The sequence below is a fragment of the Hevea brasiliensis genome, chromosome 12 (genome assembly GCF_030052815.1).
Source record: "Hevea brasiliensis isolate MT/VB/25A 57/8 chromosome 12, ASM3005281v1, whole genome shotgun sequence".
In the NCBI taxonomy this organism is placed as follows: Eukaryota; Viridiplantae; Streptophyta; class Magnoliopsida; order Malpighiales; family Euphorbiaceae; genus Hevea; species Hevea brasiliensis.
Genome location: NC_079504.1, coordinates 12,870,432 through 12,878,526, shown reverse-complemented (window position 1 = coordinate 12,878,526; position 8,095 = coordinate 12,870,432).

Here is an 8,095-nt window from a genome sequence, read left to right as displayed (position 1 = left end):
ATAACAATACCATATCATATAAAAAACTATATAAAAACTAAATTACGAGTATGTACAATGGGTATAAAATTTTTAGTAAATACATCAAGTGTATTGACTAGGCAATATGCTGTCGGTTGTGCTAAGTATGGCAAGTAAGCAGTGAATTAAACTGTCGTTTTAAGAACAACGATATATGCACATTGATGGGATGTAAGGTTTAGCTGAAGAAAAACACCATAGTTTACTAGGCAACCATGCATGTGATCGACTTTGATTACGTTGTAATTGGGAATTAAGCAGGAAAAATCAATGTGGTATAACCTTGGAAACAAAGTATGAAGTGATCAGGGATTGGCTACCAAGACAGTTATCCAGTTCCAACTTCAGCAGGTAGCAATTTAATTAGCTGGACAAGTAAATTGGAATCATGCTAAAGAGAATAAAAAAAAACTTTCCAAGTTCATGGCATTAATATAATTTTATTAGTTTAAACGTAAAAATTTAATTCTCATTTAGCTATTAAAATCTTTTTTGCTTTATAATTCTTATTATAAAGGTAAAAATTATCACTATTTTGTTGAATAAACAAATTTAAATATGAGTTTTCATATTCTCCATGCCATTTAAAAGATTAAAGAGTCATGATTTTAATACAAGTCCATTTCTATCATTAATTTATATGTGTTTTATTTATTAATAAAAAAATAATTAAGAGTAATTTAATTACTTGACTTTAGGGCAAAACTACCGATGCTAAAACTTGATTTCTCTTGTGTCACACCTTACCCCTCTGTAAGGCATAACATGATCCCGTAGAATACTTAATGAACTACCGAACTTCACATACCGATAACTCATTAAGCACCCTACAAGGGATTTTAAAACAATTTCTTACTTTTGATAAGTGGTGAGCATTTCTAATCAGTATTTAAAACATGTACTTAAGTGAAAAGCTAATTGGAAATTTTGACCCATTTTATTTTTCCGCAAATTTTATAAAAATTTTGACAAAATTTTCTCTGTATTTTGAGAAAACCGTTCTTCAAATACCTGTAAAAAGCACTTCTAAAAATTTTTCTCAACCACAACTTCAATTTCACAATCAAACTCTATCAATTTCAACAATTCCACAATCATTTCATTTGAGACAAAACAATTTATATACATCCTTACAAAATTCACATCAAAAGAAATACAAACTAAGTTTTATTATAAACTTCATACAAATTTTGTACAAGCTGCTCAAAACCCATCTTCACATGTCCATACATTTCTGTGCATTACATACATCAAAATAAATATTTACGATCAGGGTATAAATTATACCCAATAGCTTCAAAGCAGAACGATCCTTAATCCTCGTGACTCGATCACTTGCTCCTCTAGTCTCTCAGATTCACATGAATAGAAGCTATCGCTGAGTACTAGGACTCATTGGTGCACAACATACTAAAATAATCTTTATGCAAAACTTAAATCACATTTATTCAAAAATTTGACTAAACATGAGCATTAAACACAAAAACATAAACTATGAGATTTTAATGCAAATCAGGTTCATTTCAAAGTATCAAAACACATTTCATAAAACCCACAGTTAGATCATGCCATTCGAAACAAATAGAATCTCAATAGCCAGAGGCTAAAGAGAAATCATATCACAAGGCTAGCTAGCTCAAATATATGGATATCCATTCACATCCTCTTCTACTGGCACACCTCAACACTTCTCCAGAGAAGGAATCAAAATTCGAAACTAATTACCCCCACTAGTCGTGCTAGTGAGGTGTTCAAATATATGGTCATGACACTGTGGTTTCAAAACTTATCTTAACAATTTACTAAACATTGATATTTCAAATATACACAATAACTTTCACAGTTTAATCAAAACATCATAAATAATGTCACAAATAAATTTTCAACAATTTCAAAGCACAAGTAGAATACATATTTCGTTCACTTTATCAATGAATTTTTAAAGCATGGAGATGTTGTGCACAAACCTCAAATGAGTCGCCTTTAGCCTCGACTCGGTTCCTCGGGTTCCTTCCCGATATTCTTTTCAACTGAAACACACAATTTTATAATGTTTCAGTACTAGAACTTAACATAAATTCAAAATAAATTTAGCTTCACTTATACCTAGCTCTAACGTGTTAAATTTGACGTTCTCGAAATTTTTGTGTTTCGGGTTACTATTCACTGCACTATTCAAGTCAAATTGTTGACTTTCTAAGGCTTAATAGGTATGGGAATTCCAAATTCACCCACATACCACATTTTAGTCACTAAACTTGTTGGTTTTGATCATTTTCTCAAAACTTAGGTCTTTTAGGTAAAATTGCAAATTTTCGATTTTGGAGTCCTAAGTTGCACTGTTTCATTGGCCCTTTTACTGTTGGAATCTGGCAAAACTTCCTCCATAGAAAATGTTCCTTATTGTCTTAAGTATATTCTCATTTTTGGATCACCCCAATTGGAGTTTTGTAGCTCAAGTTATAGCCAAAATAAGATTACTGTTCACGTGCACTGTTCATACTGGTATTTTGGGTCTGGCAGATTTTTGGTCCAATTTTGTTCAGTAATTTGATCAAGTTAAGTTCATAATTTGGCCTAACTTTCTTCATACGAAATGTTCTACTATGTCTTAGGTTTCCATCGATTCAAGAATCACCTAAATCCGAGTTTCCTAGAGAGAGTTATAGCCTTTCAAACATTACTGCTCAAATAGAATTCTGCAGAATCGCAGGTTTGGAAACTCAATTTTGCTCAATAATTTGAATGGGTTAATGGCCTAATTTGGTTTGGTGTTCTTCATAAAAGTTTTAGGTCTATATCATATCTAATTGCTGGTAAAATTTCAGGTCATTTTGACCTTCCTAACTCGAGTTATGACCAAATGAACAGTTACTGTTCATTTGGTCGATTTAATGCGATGGCAGCCTGCTCTCATTTCACTTTGGTCAATTTGTTCACCCGGTTTTGGTCAGTTTTTGGGCATGGTTCCTTAATGAAAATTGTGCTCTTTTATGTCTATTTTCATCCCCAATTTGTGGCATATCAATTGGACTTGTAAAATTTGAGTTTTGGTCCTTCAAAGTGGGTTTGGTCATGCTGCCAGCAGCATGACCATTGGACCTACGAATTTGGTTTTCATTCCAACAATTCCCACACATCTCTTTTGGTCATTATTGACCATTTTTCATCTCACAATAAACCAAAGTCATCATTTACCAATTTCTTAAATTTTCTCCCAAAACTCTAAGGATCAAGAACCCTAATTCCTCAATTTCCTCAATTCATGAATTCTAAGTGTACAAGTCTCACTTACTTACTCAATCAAGCATGAGTACCTCTTTAATTCTAACAATTTCTATCAAACCCTAATTAATTTCATGCAGACCAACTTTCATAAAGCTTCATACATGAGTGATTTCTTGAGTTTCTATGTAATTTGCTACTTATTCAAGCTCATTTCTATGCATTTTACTCAAATTAAGTTAGAGAGAGGGACTTACTTGTTGAGCAGAATTTGTAATTCCAAATCCTCACTTTTTTTTGATCCTTCTTATTTCAAATCTCTCTATCAAAGCCAAAGAGCAAGACCTTACTTTGGTGAGTATGAAATTTGTGAAGGAATAATAGGGTTTAAGAAGCTTAAATGACCATTAATGGAGGAAATTGAAAAGAAAAAGAAAGAGAAAAGAAAGGGGAGCCGGCTGAATTTTTTTAAAGAAGAAGAAATGACTTTTCCCTCTAATTTTTTAAGTATTTTAAGTGAAATTTTATGTATTTGACTTGGTCAAAAAAGTTGGGAAATTAAAATTGATTTTTGACATCACAATGATGTCATCCACATGATGCAATAAACCTTTTTCTTTTCTTTTTCAATTTTCTTAAATTTCTTATTAGTTCTTTAATCTAATCCTTGATTCAAAAATTTTTATTTCTCCGATTTTATTGGATGATTAGGTCGAGTCACTCGGGTCAATTGACCAAATTGCCCTCGCGGTTCATCTGGTTTGCAATTAATTCCATATTTCTTTTGGCTCTCGACCTAATTATTTGACCGCTTAACGCTTCTTTTCGTGATTTTCTCTTTTCCACTGTGTTCATAAGGGTCCTAAGGACCGCAGCGTCACTTTTTACAGTTCGAAATTTGAGTTTAAAACGACTTCGCAGTCGTTCCCGAGGAGGTCACCCATCGCTGTGACTCTCGGCTCGTTTAACTTCTTATGTTCTATTTTTCTTGTTTATACTTAACTAATTGAACATTACTAATTATTTGTGTTTATGGCTTCTCTAATTGACTTAAGTGTGGTTCTAATCCCCTTAATTGTCCGGACCGACACCGGTCACCGGAACAGTGAAATATACCAGGCTATGCAAATGGGGGTGTTACAATTCTCCCTCCCTTAAATAAATTTCGTCTCGAAATTTTACCTGGTATCAATTTCTGAACAGCTGTGGATGTTGTCTCCTCATGTTCTCCTCTCGTTCCCAAGTAGCCTCCTGGCCTGAATGATGGTTCCACAGCACTTTTACCAATGGTATCTGCTTGTTTCGTAGCTGTTTCACCTCATAAGCCAGAATCTCTATGGGTTCTTCTTCATATGTGAGGTCTGGATTCACTTCAATTTCCTCTGCTGGTAGTACATGAGATGGGTCTGATCGATACCTCCTCAACATAGACACATGGAAAACATTATGTATCTTCTCCAACTCTGGAGGTAGTGCCAACCGATATGCCAAAGGACCCACTCTTTCCAGAACCTCATATGGCCCAATGAAACGAGGACTCAGTTTCCCCTTTCTGTCGAATCTCATAATTCTCTTCCAAGGAGAAACCTTGAGGAAAACTTTCTCACCCACTGCATACTGAATATCCCTTTTTTTCAAATCAATGTAGGACTTCTGACGGTCTGATGCAGTCTTAAGTCGACCTCTAATCACCTTGATTTTCTCTTCAGTTTGCTGAACGATTTCGGGTCCAATCATCTTTCTTTTACCATGTCATCCCAACACAACAGGGTTCTACATTTTCTGCCATATAAAGCTTCATATGGAGGCATTCCAATGCTTGATTGGTAGCTGTTGTTGTAAGCAAACTCAATCAAAGGCAAGTGTGTATCCCAACTACCCTCAAACTCAATCACACAAGCCCGTAGCATGTCCTCCAAGATCTGAATTACCCTCTCAGACTGGCCATCTGTCTGTGGGTGGAATGCAGTACTAAAGTTCAATCTAGTTCCTAGGGCTCTCTGAAGACTACCCCAGAATCTAGAAGTGAACCTAGGATCTCTGTCTGACACGATGGATACTGGCACTCCATGCAGTCTCACAATCTCATCGATGTATACCTTGGCCAATCTTTCCAAACTATAATCCATCCGGACTGGCAGAAAATGAGCAGACTTAGTTAGTCTGTCGACAATGACCCATACTGCATCATGATTCTTCTGTGTCCTCGGAAGTCCCATCACAAAATCCATTGTTACTCTTTCCCATTTCCATTCGGGCACTGGTAGTGGATGTAACAACCCAGTGGGTACTTGATGCTCTGCCTTTACTTGTTGACAAGTTAGGCATTTAGATACAAACTCTGCCACATCTCTTTTCATACCCATCCACCAGTAATGCTCCTTTAGCCCCCTATACATTTTTGTGCCTCCAGGGTGCATGGAAAAAGGAGACTCATGTGCTTCCTTCAAAATGATCTGCTTCAAATCAACATCATTAGGAACACACATTCTGCCCTGGTGTAGCAATAGACCATCATCTCTGATTGAGAATTCTGATTTCTTGCCCTGTCGGACTTATTCCATCAACTTCTGATACTTCTAATCATTCTGAGCAGCCATTCTAATCTGATCAATCAACACTGGCTGTACATGCCATGCAACTGCTGTCTGCCCATCATCATTAATCTCTAAACTGGCATGTAATGATCTCAACTCATGTACCATAGACAAAGGAGTAACCCGTAGACTTGCCATAGTCTTGCGACTTAGGGCGTCAGCCACAACATTAGCTTTCCCTGGCTGATAGTCTATCAGACAATCGTAGTCTTTTATCAACTCTAACCATCTCCTATGTCTCAAATTCATCTCTTTCTGGGTGCCCAAATACTTCAAACTCTTATGATCTGTATAGATATAACACTTTTCCCCATATAAATAGTGTCTCCAGATCTTAAGAGCAAACACAATAGCTGCAAGTTCCAAATCATGTGTTGGATAATTCCTCTCATGCGGTTTTAGCTGGCGTGATGCATAGGCAATGACATTTCGATCTTGCATCAATACACAGCCTAACCCATTGTGAGAAGCATCACTATATACTGTATATTCTTTACCTGGAGTAGGTAAAGTCAGGACTGGAGCTTCAGTCAAACATCTCTTCAATTCATCAAAACTCTGCTGGCATTTATCCGTCCACTGAAATTTTACATATTTTCTAAGCAGCTTGGTCAATGGAGATGCCAACGTGGAGAATCCCTTCACAAATCTACGGTAGTATCCAGCTAAACCCAGAAAACTACGAATTTCTGTGACATTTCTGGGTGGCCTCCAATTAAGGACAGCTTCAATCTTACTTGGATCTACCTTAATACCCTCTGCTGATACTATGTGCCCCAAAAAGGATATCTCCTTCAGCCGAAATTCACACTTCGACAATTTAGCATATAGCTGTTTCTCTCTCAAAGTCTGTAGTACAATCCGCAGATGTCTATCATGCTCTTCTGCATTCCTCGAATAGACCAATATATCATCTATGAATACCACAACAAACTGGTCGAGGTATGGTCTGAAGATAGTGTTCATCAGATCCATAAAAGCAGCTGGAGCATTAGTTAACCCGAATGGCATAACCAAAAACTCATAATGGCCATAGCGGGTTCTGAAGGCAGTTTTAGCAATACTCTGCTCTTGTACTTTCAGCTGATAATAACCTGATCTCAGGTCAATTTTGGAGAACACAGCTGCACCCCTCAACTGGTCAAACAAATCATCAATATGGGGCAATGGATATCTATTCTTTATTGTCACCTTATTCAACTGTCGATAATCAATGCATAACCGGAGAGTGCCATCCTTCTTCTTTACAAACAACACTGGCGCTCCCCGAGGTGACACACTAGGGCGGATAAAGCCCTTGTTAAGCAACTCCTGCAACTGTACTTTTAACTCTTTTAATTCTGCAGGTGCCATTCTATATGGTGTTATGAAGATTGGGTCCACACCAGGCATAACATCAATCTCAAACTGCACCTCTCTTTCTGGAGGTAATCCTGGCAATTCATCAGGAAATACATCCGGAAAATCACATACAGTAGGGATGTCCCTTAGTGCTGGACTCCCCACTTGGGTGTCTATCACATGTGCTAAGTATACTTCACACCCCTTTCTGATTATTCTTCTGGCTAATACAGCCGAAATGATGTTTGATGGCAGCAAATGCCTCTCCCCGTTTATTACCACATTACCGTACAAAGGGAGACCAAAAGTGACTGTCTTCAGTCTACAGTCAATCATAGCGTGATGCCTGGCTAACCAATCCATGCCTAAGATAATATCATACTCTCTGAAGGGCATTTCAATCAAGTCTGACAGGAAAACATGTCCTTGGATCACCAAAGGACAGTCTCTATAAATTCTGTTGACGCGGACCTCTTGTCCTAACGGACTAGTTACTAGCACTTCAAAACCCATTTACACACATGGAACAGCAAGTGAACTAACTATGTTAGCACTAACATATGAACGAGTTGAACCCGGATCAAATAATATAAATACTTCTTGATCAGAGATAGAGAATATACCAGCTACCACGTCAGAAGTCTCAGCCTCTTCTCGCTGTCTCATTGTATAAATTCTGGTTGAAGCACTTCCTTGTCCTGACTGACCAACTGTGCCCTGACTGCCTGAAGTAGTGCCTCTACCTTTACCTCTTCCTCTGCCAACTGACTGTGAACCTCTGAGAGCAGGACTCTGAATAGATCCCTCGGCAGTAGTAGGAGCTGGACTATATCTCGGAGCACTAGTACAGTCTTTAGCTATATGGCCCTTGCCTCCGCAGTTAAAGCAGGCTCCAGTGGCCCAGTAGCACT